Raw genomic sequence first — 15,568 nt, 5'->3', positions numbered from 1 at the left:
CTGTCAATCGGAGTACAGTTAGTCGGTGGGCAAGCAGGTTACATGATGAAAGCGGGCACGTCCGTATTGAGGATTGTCCTCGCAGCGGCAGGCCTCGTACTGCACACACTCCAGACAATGTGCAGATAGTTAACAAATTTGTGACTGCTAACAGATGCATCACAGTGAATTAATTGTCATGCTACGTTGGGATAGAGGAAGGAAGTGTTTGCGGAATACTGAAAGCGTTGGTGTTAAAAAAGGTTTGTGCCAGGTGGGTTCCCAGGATGTTGACAGTGGCTCACAAAGAAACAAGAAAAATGGTATGCAGAGAACTTTTGGAACAGTACGAGAATGGTGAAGATGAATTTCTTGGAAGAATTGTGGCAGGTGATGAAACATGGTCCCATCATTTTTCATCAGAGACAAAGAGGCAATCAATGGAGTGGCATTATGCAAATTCACCCAAGAAAAAAAAGAATTCAAAACCACACCTTCTGCTGGAAAAGTTATGGCTATGGTGTTTTTCGATTCCAAAGGACTCTTGCTTGTGGACATCATGCCAAGTGGAACCACCATAAATTCTGATGCATAAGTGACGATACTGAAGAAACTTCAAGCTCGACTGAGTCGTGTTCAACCACATCGGCAAAAGCAGGATGTTTTGCTGTTGCACGACAATGCATGGCCATATGTCAGTCAAAAAACCATGGAAGCGATCACAAAACTCGGATGGACAACACTGAAACACCCACCTTACAGTCCTGACCTGGCTCCATGTGACTATCATCTCTTTGGGAAACTGAAAGACTCTCTTTGTGGAAGAAGGTTTGAAGATGATGACCCCCTTGTGCAGGCTGCCAAACAGTGGCTCCAACAGGTTGGTCCAGAATTTTACCGTGTGGGTATGCAGGCGCTGGTTCCAAGATGGCGTAAGGCAGTTGAAAGGGATGGAAATTATGTGGAGAAGTGAAAATATTGTTCCTAAAGGATGTATCTACACACTGCAAAACTTTCAAATATGTAGAATAAAAGATCGATTTAAAAAAGAATTGTGTGCCTTTCTTTTGAAGCGACCCTCGTAACAGCATCTCATGCTGGAATTCATCATCATGTGGAATGCAAGCAGTAGTCTGGAGGAGGTGGGGAAGGAGAGGGGAAAGTATTGTACAGGTGGGGAAAGAGACCAACACTGGCTGGTTGAGTGTGCACAGATTAGTCTGTCAACAGATGCAGTATCAGAGGGTTGTGGGGTAGAGAGGTGGAGAAAAAAGGAGCAAAAACGGAGAGGAGCGGGAAAGATGGATTGATGGGTGAATTTGCATATGGCCGCAAATAAACAGGGTGGAAACTGTTGGGTGCAGGTTGAGGATGGGATAATTACAGGGGAGAGAACGTGTTTTAAGGATAACTCACATCTGTGCAGTTCTCAAGAGCTGGCGGTGGAGGGAAGGATCCAGATGGCTCAGGTACTGAAGCAGCCATTGAAATCAAGTATGTTATGTTCAGCAGCGTTTTGTGCCACAGAGTTGTTTACTTTTGGTCTTGGGCACAGTTTGGTGGTGGCTGTTCAACTGTTGGACAGATGGTAGCTGGTCATACCAATATAAACATCTGTGCAATGATTGTAGCAGCTGGGGATGGGTAGGATGTCCTTCATTTCAAGGCAAAATGATAGGTAATCAAAGCCCTGCAACGGATGTGGTTCCGTTGTTCCAGTCTCAGGTGGTGCTGGGTGATAAAGGGGACACTCCTTTGTGGCTGGTTCTTGAGGGCTGGTGGGAGGATTGGGGGCATGAGGGAAATGACATGGGAGATCTGTTTGTGAACAATGTCTTGGGCTAGTGCCTATATGTGAAGGCCTTGGTGAGACTATCAGCATACCGAGCAATGGAGTTTTTGTCACCACAGATATGCGATCCCTGGTTATCCTGGCTATATGGGAGAAGCTTTTTGGTGTATAAGTCCGAGAAGTCCAACACAAACTCCAATCCCTTCTTAAAGCCTTAGGGCCTTCCCAGGACATCCCCCCTGAATCTATTTCCCTCCTCACCACTATGACACCCCACACACCCACCTTCTATATGCTCCTCAAAATCCAACAATCAAAACCCAACAATTCTCGATGGCCCATTGTGACTGGTTATTGTGCCCCCACTGAAAGAATTTCAGTCCACATTGACCTACACCTCCAATCAAATGCCCACAATCTAGCCTTCCATATCAAAGACACCAACCACTTCCTTCACCAACTCCTCACCATCCCCACCCCTTTACCTCCCTGTACACCAAAATCCCTCATGCCCATGGTCTTACCACTATTGAACACTACCTTTCCCAATGTCCTTCAGACTCCAAACCCACCACATCATTCCTCATACACCTTACTAACTTTATCCTAACACACAACTACTTCTCATTTGAAGGGAAGGTTTATAAACAAATCTGCAGCACAGCTATGGGCACCTGCATGGCAATCTCCTGTACCAACCATTTTACGGGCCATCTGGAGGAGATCTTCATAGCCTCCCAAAACACTAGAAACCTAGTCTGGTTCAGGTTCATTGATGATATCTTCATGATCTGGAATCAGGGCCAAGACACCCTATCTTTGTTACTTCACAACCTCAACATCTTCTCTCCCATCCTCTTCACGTGACCCTCCTCAACTCAGCATGCCACCTTCCTAGATGTTGATGTCCTCTCTGAAAGCTCCATCCACACCTTCATCCACATTAAACCCACCAACCATTATTACCTCCATTTTGACAGTTGTCATCCCTTTCACACTAAAAAATCCCATATAGCTTGGCTACCTAGGGATGGCATATCTGCAGTGACAAAAAATCCCTTGCTCAGTATGCTGAGGGATTCACCAAGACCTTCACAGACAGGCACTACTCCCAGACCTAGTCCACAAATGGGTTTCCCAAGCCATTTCCCCTCACCCCTCCACCAATCCTCCCACCACCCTCCCAAGAACCAGCCACAAAGGAGTGTCCCCTTCATCACCTGGTACAACCCCAGACTGGAACAGCTGAACCACATCCTTCATGAAGGCTTTGATTATCTATCATCATGCCCTGAAATGGGAGACATCCTACCCTAGATATTTCCCACCCCTCCTAAAGTGATGTTCCATCGCCCACCCAACCCCCACAACATCTTAGTCCATCCCTATGCCACTCCCGATGCTAACCTCTTGCCACAAGGTTCATATCCCTGTGGAAGACCCAGGTGCAAAACCTGCCCAATCCACCCACCCAATGCTTCCTATTCCAGTCCTATTATATTACATGAATGAAGTTGTTCATGACATCACCAACATGATCACTCACACCACTGGACCTGCTGTTGCCCTTTCTACAGGTCCCCTCCACTGCTGTCCAGTACTGTGGTGGACCAAAGACATTAAAGTAGCTGTTGAGGATTGCCAAAGAGCCCTGAAATGTTTTGAACAACATCCTTCTCAAACCAACCTTATCACTTTTAAGTGACCTCGTGCTATGGGTAGCTATCTAATTAAATACATTAAGAAGGGATGCTGGAAGTGCTCGTCTCATTTCTGGGAATATGTACCTTTTCATCTGTCTTTTGGGCTGCCACTTATCAACAACTGTTTCGGATCTTGCACTTCAGGATGGTCTTGTACCAATGCTTGGTGGTTGTTGGCTATTTAACAACTCACTTTGTGACAACATCGGCATACTCTTCCTCTCCAGCTAACTTCGTAATGCAGAAAAAAAAAGTTGAAGATGTCTCCTTTGTTTCACCCCTTCACCAAGCTGAATCATATAATGAACATTTCATTGACAAGGACAACTTCAGGCTTTGGCCTCATCTCACGATGGAGCCCGAGGCCCTGATTCATTTCATAATCAAATGATCCAACATCTGAATGTTACTCATATCTTTAAGCCAGGGAAAACCCAAAGTTTCTTAACAGCTATCACTGATTATCCTGACAAATGTGCTCCTGCAAATGGCTTGAAAGAATGGTCGCCTGCAGATTATGCTGTGTTATCAAGTCTCAGGGCCTTTTTTTCCCACTGTCAGTGTGGTTTATCAGAGGGATGATCCACAAACAGCCATATGGTCTGGTTGGAAACACTACCTCATTGCAGTCTTTTTTTTAAACCTGCATCAGGTATCGAGGCTCCCTACCAAATTTCATTCATCACTTTTGCCCCTCTGGTTGTTCCTTGTTTGATACTTCCCTCAGCTCTATGATTCCAAGCATCCCATAGATCTGTCCTGAATGTCACACTGTTCCCCATAACGGAGAAGATGCCTGTTTCTTTGCCCGCACCTCTTGGTGTGTGGATCATGCTACTCTTCTCCATATTTACTGGGCCCTTTTCTCATCATGACTGGACTATGTCTGTTCTCATCACGACCAGACTATGGTTGTCAGGTTTATGGCTTGGTGATGCCTTTGACTTTGAAATTGCTAGACCCAGTCCATCATCATGGAGATCAGTTCTTGGTTTCATATGCAGTCACCATTCACCAGTTCCCTGATCATCCAATTTGTCCCATTATTTTGGCATATGACAGATGTCAACCTCTTGATACCCACCCTTTGGTGGTATTACTATTTTGAATGTGCCTCGTAGCCCTATTCCAGGATCTTCGCCTCTTTTCCCTGGGGTGTGCTCCCCCCGTTTTCTCGCACAAACCCCCTTGTTTGGTGCCAAAACCATGAATTAGGACCAATCTATTTCAAGGTCCTAAAGTATCAGTCATCCCCACAAACTTTTGGTGTCTGTTATGTTGAATTCTTCAGGAGTTTCATGGTGCTACCATCTTTTACACTGACAGCTCTAACACTGTGGATAAGACCAGATACGTTTTTACATCCCCTACCAGTCAGGAACACCATTTGTTGCCAGGAATACGTACTGTTTTTACAGTGGAGTGATAGCCATTAACAAAGCCCTCCACTTTATTACAAGGGCCTATCATGGATATGTTTCAATATGTAGTGATTCAATGAGCAGTTTTCAGGCCATGTTACTGTATTGACCTTGTGGTATTTGTTACTCATTACCTTCTCATTGAACTTATTCATAATGACTGCGTGGTTGTTGTATCTGGCTTCCAAGTCATGTGGTAATCCTAGGGAATGGACTGGCTCCCAAGTCATTTGGGTATTCCGGGAAATGAACTGACTGACTATTTGCCTAGAGAAGTGATTACGCATCCTCCATTCACTTTGCTGGTCTCATGTGTGGATTTGTGGGAGAGAATGAGACCTCTGCTCACTCAAAGATGGAATGACATCTGGTTGGCTAATGGCTCCTCCAATAAACTCCACATTCTCATGGAGACTACTGCTGCATAGCACTCTTTGTTCCATTCCTCTTGGAAGTAATTCACTGACTCACATCACTCCCACATTGATCATACCAGGCTAACCCTTAGTTTTATTTTACATAATGAGTCACCTATACATTTTAGTTGTGGAGCCTTACAGACAGAGGGCCATATTTTGGTGGAATGCCCCCTTCTTCTGGCCCTCCATGCTATACATGGCCTTCCAAATCCTTTGCCTCAAATATTAGTAGATGATTCATGGACGATTTTCCATTTTCTCCATGAAAGTGGTTCTTATTTTCAGATATAAGGTTTTAAGCTACCTTTGGGGGCAGGGGCAGGTTGGCTGAGATTGGGACGTCTCCCACTACATGCTGGGTTGGCGGGACCCTGACTCCTTGGCAGTCTCACTCTTTTATTTCTCTCATACTTGTTTTTAATTGTTTTTAGGTGCAGTTTGTCTCCTTTTCTGTTGCATCCTATTTACTACTTCAGAGATAGCACTCTTTTGAATAGTGGATGCTCTTTAATGCCTTGACTACACTAGAGCAGCGGTGGGACTGTTGTGGGTGGGACAGCTCCCATTAGCTGCAGAGCCCTGGGGATGCCCACCTACAGCCATATCTATTTCTCTCCTTTTGTTTTTATTATTGATGACCCAACTGATGTGTATTACATTTTTAGGCTTCCCCTTTTTACTATACTAAATCTGTCAATTAGAAGACATTCTTTGCCCCGTAACTGTCTTTGCCCTTCATTGCGCAGGTGGGGCTCAGATGGAGGGTGGGGCTTTTCTTACCACTGGATGAGTCCTTGGAGGCTCCTCATCTGCTCTGACCTCCATATTGGTCTGACCCATAAACTTCTCCATAAATTCTTTCTCTGCTCTTGCTTCAATATTTCTTTCTGTGCCTCAGCCTCACTGCTCCTACATAGTTACATCATCAGAACACATATTTTGCTGATATCATTTATTCCGGTTGAACTACACCTGGATCATGAGACTGACAACCATTTTGTTTAATGCCTTAAACCCCAATCAACCAACCTATCAACAATGCTTGTGATCTCATTAGTGTGTGCTTGCTCACTCAATGCACAACAGTTGTTTTGAATCACATGCTTACAGGGTCTGTGCACAAATCTGAAATATCATTTACAGTTTTTCAACTACACTCTCAAAGTACTCACTGACTACAGGTTTGAATGCACCATTTGCTGTTCTCTCTTCAATTTTTTGTTGCCATTTAACAAATGGTAATACACATTTCAGGTGATTTCCTTTCTCCTTTTTAATGATTCTACTGATGAATTCATACAGGTAATATCAGACCAGCTACTCATTGGTTTTGTATTTAGCTCCATAACTGATGCATTATAATCTACAATTGTTGATTCCAGTACCCTTATCTTGTAATCCCAAATATTTAAACTAGTAATAATAGTGTCAAGGAAGACATGACCTCTGGTTGACTGGTAACTTTCCACAAATAGTCCAAATGTGCCTGTCAAATTTATAAATTCTCTATCATTGATTCTTCTTTCATCTATATACACAAGTGTATCTTATTATCACAAACGTAGCAAAAGTAAATGAAGACTAGTCATGTACACATAGAACTTAGTCAAGTTCAAGACCCAAACACTGTCAGTGCTTTAGTTGTAAAACCAGAATGAACTGTTTAGCTGCTGTAACCAACGGAAAAATCAAAATGTTCAAGGCAGAACTGACAGTAGGAACAAAAGAAATAGTTTTTTTTCCAGGGTGTTTCAAAAATACTTTTAAAACTTTGGGCAGAGGTTCCATACACCAAGACAAGAAATGAAGGTAATACAAACAAATGTCCAAAAACCCTTCATTTTTGAGTTATTAACATTATTCTTTTGATAGAGTCATGGTGAGGTTATCCTTGTAGATGTGCAAAATGTCTGGGAAACAAAGATAGAATGTATATTTTACACAACTATTTAGAGGCTATATGGTTAGATTTAATGTTAATACCATGGATTCTAAGTGAAGTGGTCCCTAAGAATTTAGAACAAGTCAAGAATAACACTTCAGATTAAGGACAATCTCAAACCAGAAAGAAGAAGCACAATTTAATCCACAGGCCAAGTTGTAATCAAGAACAGGAGAATAATCACAAAAAGTATTATAAAATCATCCAGTCTGTAATAAACAATATAGTATATCCTGTTCATAGTGTATTGTATACACTACGTAATTACACACACGACTAACCATAGCACACAATAATATGTGTAACTACAGAAAACTTTTAAATGCTAATATCCTCCTCAGCCATCTCAAAGAATTGTTTAATGTCATAAAATGGATGATCTGACAGCCAGCTGTACCACTTAATTCTAAAAAAATTATATCCATAGACTGAACATGAATTGGCAGTTTATTGAACATTTTGAGCGGGTTTACTTTGTGGGAATTTCCTGTTCTTGCTAATCTGGTATGTCGAAATTATCCTTAGCTCTCATGTATTTCCCCTCTGGAAATAAATTCTGAAATATTATTTTTAATATGGAGTACAGGCAGATAAATGTATAAATTAATAGTTAATGCAACAATTAAAATGTTTAAATGATGCCTTCAGTTTGCATCCATTTTTGAAAATGTATTTCCAAGAAGATTATAATCAGTTCATAGCAAAGAATAACTTAAGAAGCCATGGATTACTGCAAGCACTGACAAATCATGTAAAAGGAAAAATAAAGTTATATACTGAATGAAGAACTTCAGGTAGCCCTGATAACATAAACTTCTATGTAAGATACAGCACAATTTTAATGAAAGTGACTGAAAATATTGTAGATATGCTATTCATGGACAAACCTAATAATTTGGACTTAAAAACTCAAATTTATGTATAATAAGAAGTGAAAGGCACATAGCTTTGAGCAAGGGCCCCAATATCGCCCTTAATATTAAGAATAAAGAAATAAATGACACACATGGGGTAACAAAGATCTTTAATTCACACTAAACAGATAGGGTGTAGTCCACTCCTGGTGAGGCAACAGATATCCTCAAGAAACAAGTGGCTGTTACTTATGATGAAATAATTTTCTCTTGCATAACCACTAGAGAGCTCAAGACAACCTTTAATTCACTAAAAATAAATATGCATAGTTATTTGAGAATATGGATCAAGGTGTCTATCCCGACGGAATGAAATACTCCACTACAAAATATCACTGCAAAAAAGGGATGTTGTAAATGTGAATATTTATGGATATATTCCATTTCTGACTGTATTTTTATTATATTTGAAAAATTATTATTTGCTGGGATAGTCAAGCATAAGATAAATTTGGAATTATTAGTAAATGGCAATTTGGATTTCAAAATAATATACCAGTCTGAACAGGCAACATTATCATTTGTGGATAGAGTTGCTAAACAAGGACAGAAAGCAATTTTCAAAGCAGTGGACTTCACATCAAGAGTAGCTATAGCATCAGAAAGTGTAGTTACCCATCATGAAGCAATTCATGGTTCTGTCCTGAATCCCCTATCATTTTTTATCTGCAGCACTGAGCTTCCTGCAGCTATGAACATGAGTGTAAATTAATGATATTTGCAGATGAAACCATACATACTCCACAACTCACTGTTTGGTGCATGGTGGAGGGTACCTTGTACCACTAATAGTTATTTCATTTCCTGTCCCACTCACAAACATGATGAGGAAGAAACAGCTGTCATATATACCTCTATATAAGCCCTAATTTTGTTTTCTTATCATCAAGATCCTTATGTAAAATGTATGTTGGCAGCAGAAGAATCATTCTGCAGTCAGCTTCAAATATTGATTCTCTATAGAATATTGTCTTCTCTCCAGGGATTCCCATTTGAGCTCATGAAGCAATGCTGCAATACTCATGTGTTGATCAAACCTACCAGTAAATCCAGCAGCCCACCTCTGAATTGCTTCGATGTCTTCCTTTAATCCAACCTGGAGTGGATACGAAAAACTCAAGTGGTACTCAAGAATTGGTCAAACAAGTGTTCTATGCATGATCTTATTTCCAGATGAGATACACTTTCTTAAAACTCTCCCAATAAACCAAAGTCGACCAGTCACCTTCCTTACTATAGTCCTTAATGCATTGGTTCTATTTCATATCACTTTTCAACATTACAAAATGGTTCAAATGGCTCTGAGCACTATGGGACTTAACGTTAACATTACACCTAGATACACTCCTGGAAATGGAAAAAAGAACACATTGACACCGGTGTGTCAGACCCACCATACTTGCTCCGGACACTGCGAGAGGGCTGTACAAGCAATGATCACACGCACGGCACAGCGGACACACCAGGAACCGCGGTGTTGGCCGTCGAATGGCGCTAGCTGCGCAGCATTTGTGCACCGCCGCCGTCAGTGTCAGCCAGTTTGCCGTGGCATACGGAGCTCCATCGCAGTCTTTAACACTGGTAGCATGCCGCGACAGCGTGGACGTGAACCGTATGTGCAGTTGACGGACTTTGAGGGAGGGCGTATAGTGGGCATGCGGGAGGCCGGGTGGACGTACCGCCGAATTGCTCAACACGCGGGGCGTGAGGTCTCCACAGTACATCGATGTTGTCGCCAGTGGTCGGCGGAAGGTGCACGTGCCCGTCGACCTGGGACCGGACCGCAGCAACGCACGGATGCACGCCAAGACCGTAGGATCCTACGCAGTGCCGTAGGGGACCGCACCGCCACTTCCCAGCAAATTAGGGACACTGTTACTCCTGGGGTATCGGCGAGGACCATTCGCAACCGTCTCCATGAAGCTGGGCTACGGTCCCGCACACCGTTAGGCCGTCTTCCGCTCACGCCCCAACATCGTGCAGCCCGCCTCCAGTGGTGTCGCGACAGGCGTGAATGGAGGGACGAATGGAGACGTGTCGTCTTCAGCGATGAGAGTCGCTTCTGCCTTGGTGCCAATGATGGTCGATTGTGTGTTTGGCGCCGTGCAGGTGAGCGCCACAGTCAGGACTGCATACGACCGAGGCACACAGGGCCAACACCCGGCATCATGGTGTGGGGAGCGATCTCCTACACTGGCCGTACACCACTGGTGATCGTCGAGGGGACACTGAATAGTGCACGGTACATCCAAACCGTCATCGAACCCATCGTTCTACCATTCCTAGACCGGCAAGGGAACTTGCTGTTCCAACAGGACAATGCACGTCCGCATGTATCCCGTGCCACCCAACGTGCTCTAGAAGGTGTAAGTCAACTACCCTGGCCAGCAACATCTCCGGATCTGTCCCCCATTGAGCATGTTTGGGACTGGATGAAGCGTCGTCTCACGCGGTCTGCACGTCCAGCACGAACGCTGGTCCAACTGAGGCGCCAGGTGGAAATGGCATGGCAAGCCGTTCCACAGGACTACATCCAGCATCTCTACGATCGTCTCCATGGGAGAATAGCAGCCTGCATTGCTGCGAAAGGTGGATATACACTGTACTAGTGCCGACATTGTGCATGCTCTGTTGCCTGTGTCTATGTGCCTGTGGTTCTGTCAGTGTGATCATGTGATGTATCTGACCCCAGGAATGTGTCAATAAAGTTTCCCCTTCCTGGGACAATGAATTCACGGTGTTCTTATTTCAATTTCCAGGAGTGTATTTAATCGACATGGGTTTCAAACAATACACCACAATACTGTATTAAAAAATTTTAGGATTGTTTCTCCTGCTCATCTGCATTAACCTACATTTTTCTACATTTAAATCAAGTTGACATTAATCACAGCAAATAGAAATTCTGTCTAAGTCATTGTCTATCTTTCTACAGTCATTCAACGGTGAGACTTTCCCATATACTACAGCATCATCAGCAAACAGTCACAAATTTCTGCTCACCCAGTCCACATATACAGAGAGCAAGAGAAATCCTGTCACACTTCCCTGGGGCACTCCTGATGATACCCTTCTGTCTGATGAATACTTGCCATCAAAGGCAATGAACTGTGTTCTATTACTTAAGAAGTCTTTGAGCCACTTATATGTCTGGTAACCTATCCTGTATGCCCAAACCTTCACTAACAGTCTGCCACAGGGCACCATGTCAAATGCTTTCTGGAAATCTAGATGTAATCTGCCTGTTGCTTTTCATCCATGGTTTACAGGATATCGTGTGAAAAAAGGACAAGTTTAGTTTTACACAAGCGATGGTTGTTAAATGTGTGTTGATTTGTGGACAGAAGTTTTTCCATCCAAGGAAATATTTTATTCAGGGTGAGAATATGTTCAAGAAATCAGTAGCTAACCAGTGTTAAGGATATTGATCTGTAATTTTATGGATCCATTCTTTTATCCTTCTTATATACAGGATTCACCCACACTTTTTTCCACTCACTTGGGACTTCGCACTGGGCAAGAGATCTGCGATAAATGCAAGCAGGGTGATTGAAATTTGTTAACTACAAACACCACTAACCCTGATTCCAAGATACTTAACTAGTTTACAGTCTACTCTCTTTCAGTCAACTCAAACAAGAAAAACTTCAGTTCTGTTTGAACCAAAAAAATTAGAGAAATTTACCCTGATGTACATAGCAGTAAACAAATTTCACATCAGAAAAGCAAAAACCATACACTATGTACAAGAAACACAAAATTCTAAGCACAAAGAAAAGACTTTAAATGAATTAATTCAGCTAGGCAAAGGATATTTAAATCCCTTATGAGAGTAGCTGTGAAGTGCAGGTTACAATATCAAAAAAAGTCAATAATCATTTTGCATCATGCATCACATGTCCTCATTTTAAATTCAGGTATGTTGTTGGATGCATTGAGATCAGTGGTAAGTAAATGCTCATAGTTCCACAAATCCTGGTTGAAGAGGATGATGTACTCATTTTGTTTAAGGCTTTGGTGTGACATAGTGTCTAGAGAAAGCTCCATGCCCACTTTCTTCATTATGTTTGTAAGATTAACATGCTTGTCCTCCATATTGTGGGGATACTGACAGCATATAGTACACTTGATGAGTCCTATGTTAATGTCTGATGTTTTCCTTTTGTGGTGCAGATACATGTTGTACAAGCTGAGTACCTTATAAAAAAGGATCTCTCTCTCTCTCTCTCTCTTTCTTCCTCTCTCTCTTTTCAAACACAAATTTATAATTGGTCTGAAGAAGCTCCTGTAACTCAATTAATTTCTAAACTAGAGTTTGGATTTTTCAGGCACTAACTTATTATGCTTTGAAGAGATAGCATTTATCAACGTCAAAGACATCAGCCTGGTATGAATTCTAAAGCATTGGTACCGTGTTCTGTCTTATTTGGCAAGTATTAATCTGATGTTGCTGTGCTAGAATATCACACCAATTGAGGTTTTCACCTGTGACTGGTATATGAGAATGCACCAGTAGTCAGTATACAGTGAAAATTGTAGAAGGATGTGCACCCCAACCAGCAAGGCTGAAAGAATAATTCTTATCATGTGTGCTAGCCTCGGAAGCAGATTTCTGATGTGGGCATAGTGCATCAGTTATGAGATGTAGATGAGTCACATAACTGTACAGTTGAAGTTACTGTTACCATTCCAACCTTTTTAAAAAGAGCAAGATTATTCACACCTTTATGAGTTTACTTCTGATTTATGACATGATATTGGTAGCCCATTTCTTATCAGCCAACCTTTCACTAAACTAGCAACACAATGCAGACTATGGCATATAATATTTGTTGGTGACACAATCATATTAATGAATGCCACAAATCAACCAAACCAGACACAGTGCAGCTGATAGTTGTACAGTCCACTGCAAATGTTATAAGCTTTAATCTTACAAAAATTACTGTTAACAATATAGGAAAAGACAGACTGCTGCTTACTGCAAGGAAGACATGTCAAGTTGCATACAGGCACAACTGAAAAACACTTTATGTAAATATAATTTAATTGTGCCTCTCTGCAACTTGACATGTCTGCTTTATGGTAATAGCAATCTGTCTTTTCCTACATTGTTGATATTCCTACCAGAAGTTTGTGTTGTTTGAAAAATTAATATTATGCAATTTCAGACAAATAAAAATTTACCAGCTGGTACCAGACTTTAATGCTGACATACTAAATAAAACACTATGCGTAAAATTCCTCAGGATCCAGTTGGATGAATTCCTTCAGTGCTAACTTGTACAGAATACACATGTGTAGACACACAATATACCTGCATATTTACATTGCTCCAGATGACTACATTTTACCAGCACTGCAGTGAGCTGCAGTTGCTTGAGTATGACTGACAAATAGGCTTACTTTATTTGCTATGAAAATAGCAGTCAGTCCAGTTTGTATACAATGCTGCACAGGCTATACTCCTCCTGTTTTAGGGAGTAATATACAGGGTTTCCCAAAATGATCTTTAAAATTTTGATCACAGATATTTCAGAAATGGGGTAGGTAGAAAAGTGTCATTTGCAACATAATGTTCACACAAACAAACAAACACACACACACCTAAAGCTTTTTGTTTTTTGGCTTTGCAGGTTAGTTACTGACTACGGTGCCCATCTCCAGGAATGTTTGATAGAGACCAGATCTGACACCCAGGTCCAGCAGATCTTTGGGACTTGTTACAGAAGCACACCACCATCATGTTCAACCATCAGGCAGTAGTATATGAGGCATAAGGAAGCTGCTCACATTGAAACAATGGTTGGGCACGTTCATGAGGAAATGCTGGGCCAGGCATAGGAAGAACCAGAATGTGCTTAGATATCCTGCATGCATGAGTGGTGTACTCATTGAACTCCTCTAAATTTTAGGTGTGTGTGAACATTATGCTTCAAACCACATTTTTTTACCTATCTCCATTTCTGAAATATATGTAAGTAAAGTCATAAAGAAAAAGACAGATTTGGACTAAGCATACCTGGTGTTCGAAATGTGCCTTGTGAAAGTGATAAAAATTATGTTGATCATAGTTGGTGTTCATGACACATAATGCCATAAAAACTAAAACTAAACTCTGCTCGAAGAGGCCATGAAGGCCCGACAGTATCGACTGGCCGCCATGTCATCCTCAGCCCACAGGTGTCACTCGATGCAGATATGTAGATACAATGCCATGGGATCTAGACAAATATGCTGTGCTTAAATACAGACATGAAAATTTTAAGACTCATCTTGATGGTAGAAAACTCTTTACCAAGCTTCATAAAACAGCTTATGGAGAACTCAACAAGTCACCATTTTTCAACAAAGACAATGGGTACTTACTTCAACATTGCTCAGTGCTCTGTGAGATAATCAGGCAACTATGCAAAGTCAAGAAAAACAATAATTTTCTGTTCAGAGAACAGTTGTTCAACCAAGAAAACTGTGGCTGCATTTTCTTTTTTGCATTTGATGTAGTTTGTTACAGAGTTATGCTTACACACAACTGGCAACACCACAGCAGTCCCCTGTCTGATTAAGTGAATTATTCAGTTTTTTTAATGACACATTACATGTTATAGATATTTCCTACAACTGCCAAGAAAGCACTGTGTGCAATATGATAGCAAGCTGATAACACATTTAGACCATTGCAGTAATTTTGAAATTAATCTGTGACAGTATCTTAAAGTGGTACAGACCTAGAAGGTGCAAAATGGCTAATGTTGAATAAGTTATGGATGACAACCTTTTTTAACATTGGTGGAAGGTAGGAGTTAATCATTTCAGTACTTAAAAAGAGCCATTTTCATTTCCATGGACATCTTCACACATATCATAATGATAATAGTAGGCTGGTATTAATTTACAGCATCCTTGTTTGTATCTTAGTTTAATAATACTCCCAGAAGATATTTAAAAACTGATATTAAACCCATTTCAGCATCAAAATCTATGAAATAACATGTTTCATTTATTTTGATTCATATAAACATAATCTAAAAAAATACAAACATTGCTTTTTTATTTACACCCTAAACTATATACGATAATTATAAGCACTGTGCACCAAGTAAATATCTATGTGATAAATTTTTTTATCTCTGCTGAAAATTTTATTTACTTCTCCTAAGGAATTCTTTTAAAAAGTAGTGTGTCACATCAAGCAGATACTTCCTGTTATGTGTAAATAAAGGTTTATTATCTTTCACACATTTAATTATTCTAGGTAAAGAACTGCAGATTTTAGTACTAGTATATTTTACTCTCTTCGTGCTACTAACAAATGCACGTGCTCTCTCTCTCTCTCTCTCTCTCTCTCTCACACACACACACACACACACACAGATGTATATATATGTGTGTGTGTGT

The sequence above is a fragment of the Schistocerca cancellata genome, chromosome 2, assembly GCF_023864275.1.
Source record: "Schistocerca cancellata isolate TAMUIC-IGC-003103 chromosome 2, iqSchCanc2.1, whole genome shotgun sequence".
NCBI lineage: Eukaryota > Metazoa > Arthropoda > Insecta > Orthoptera > Acrididae > Schistocerca > Schistocerca cancellata.
Note: the sequence above shows the minus strand (reverse complement) of the source record.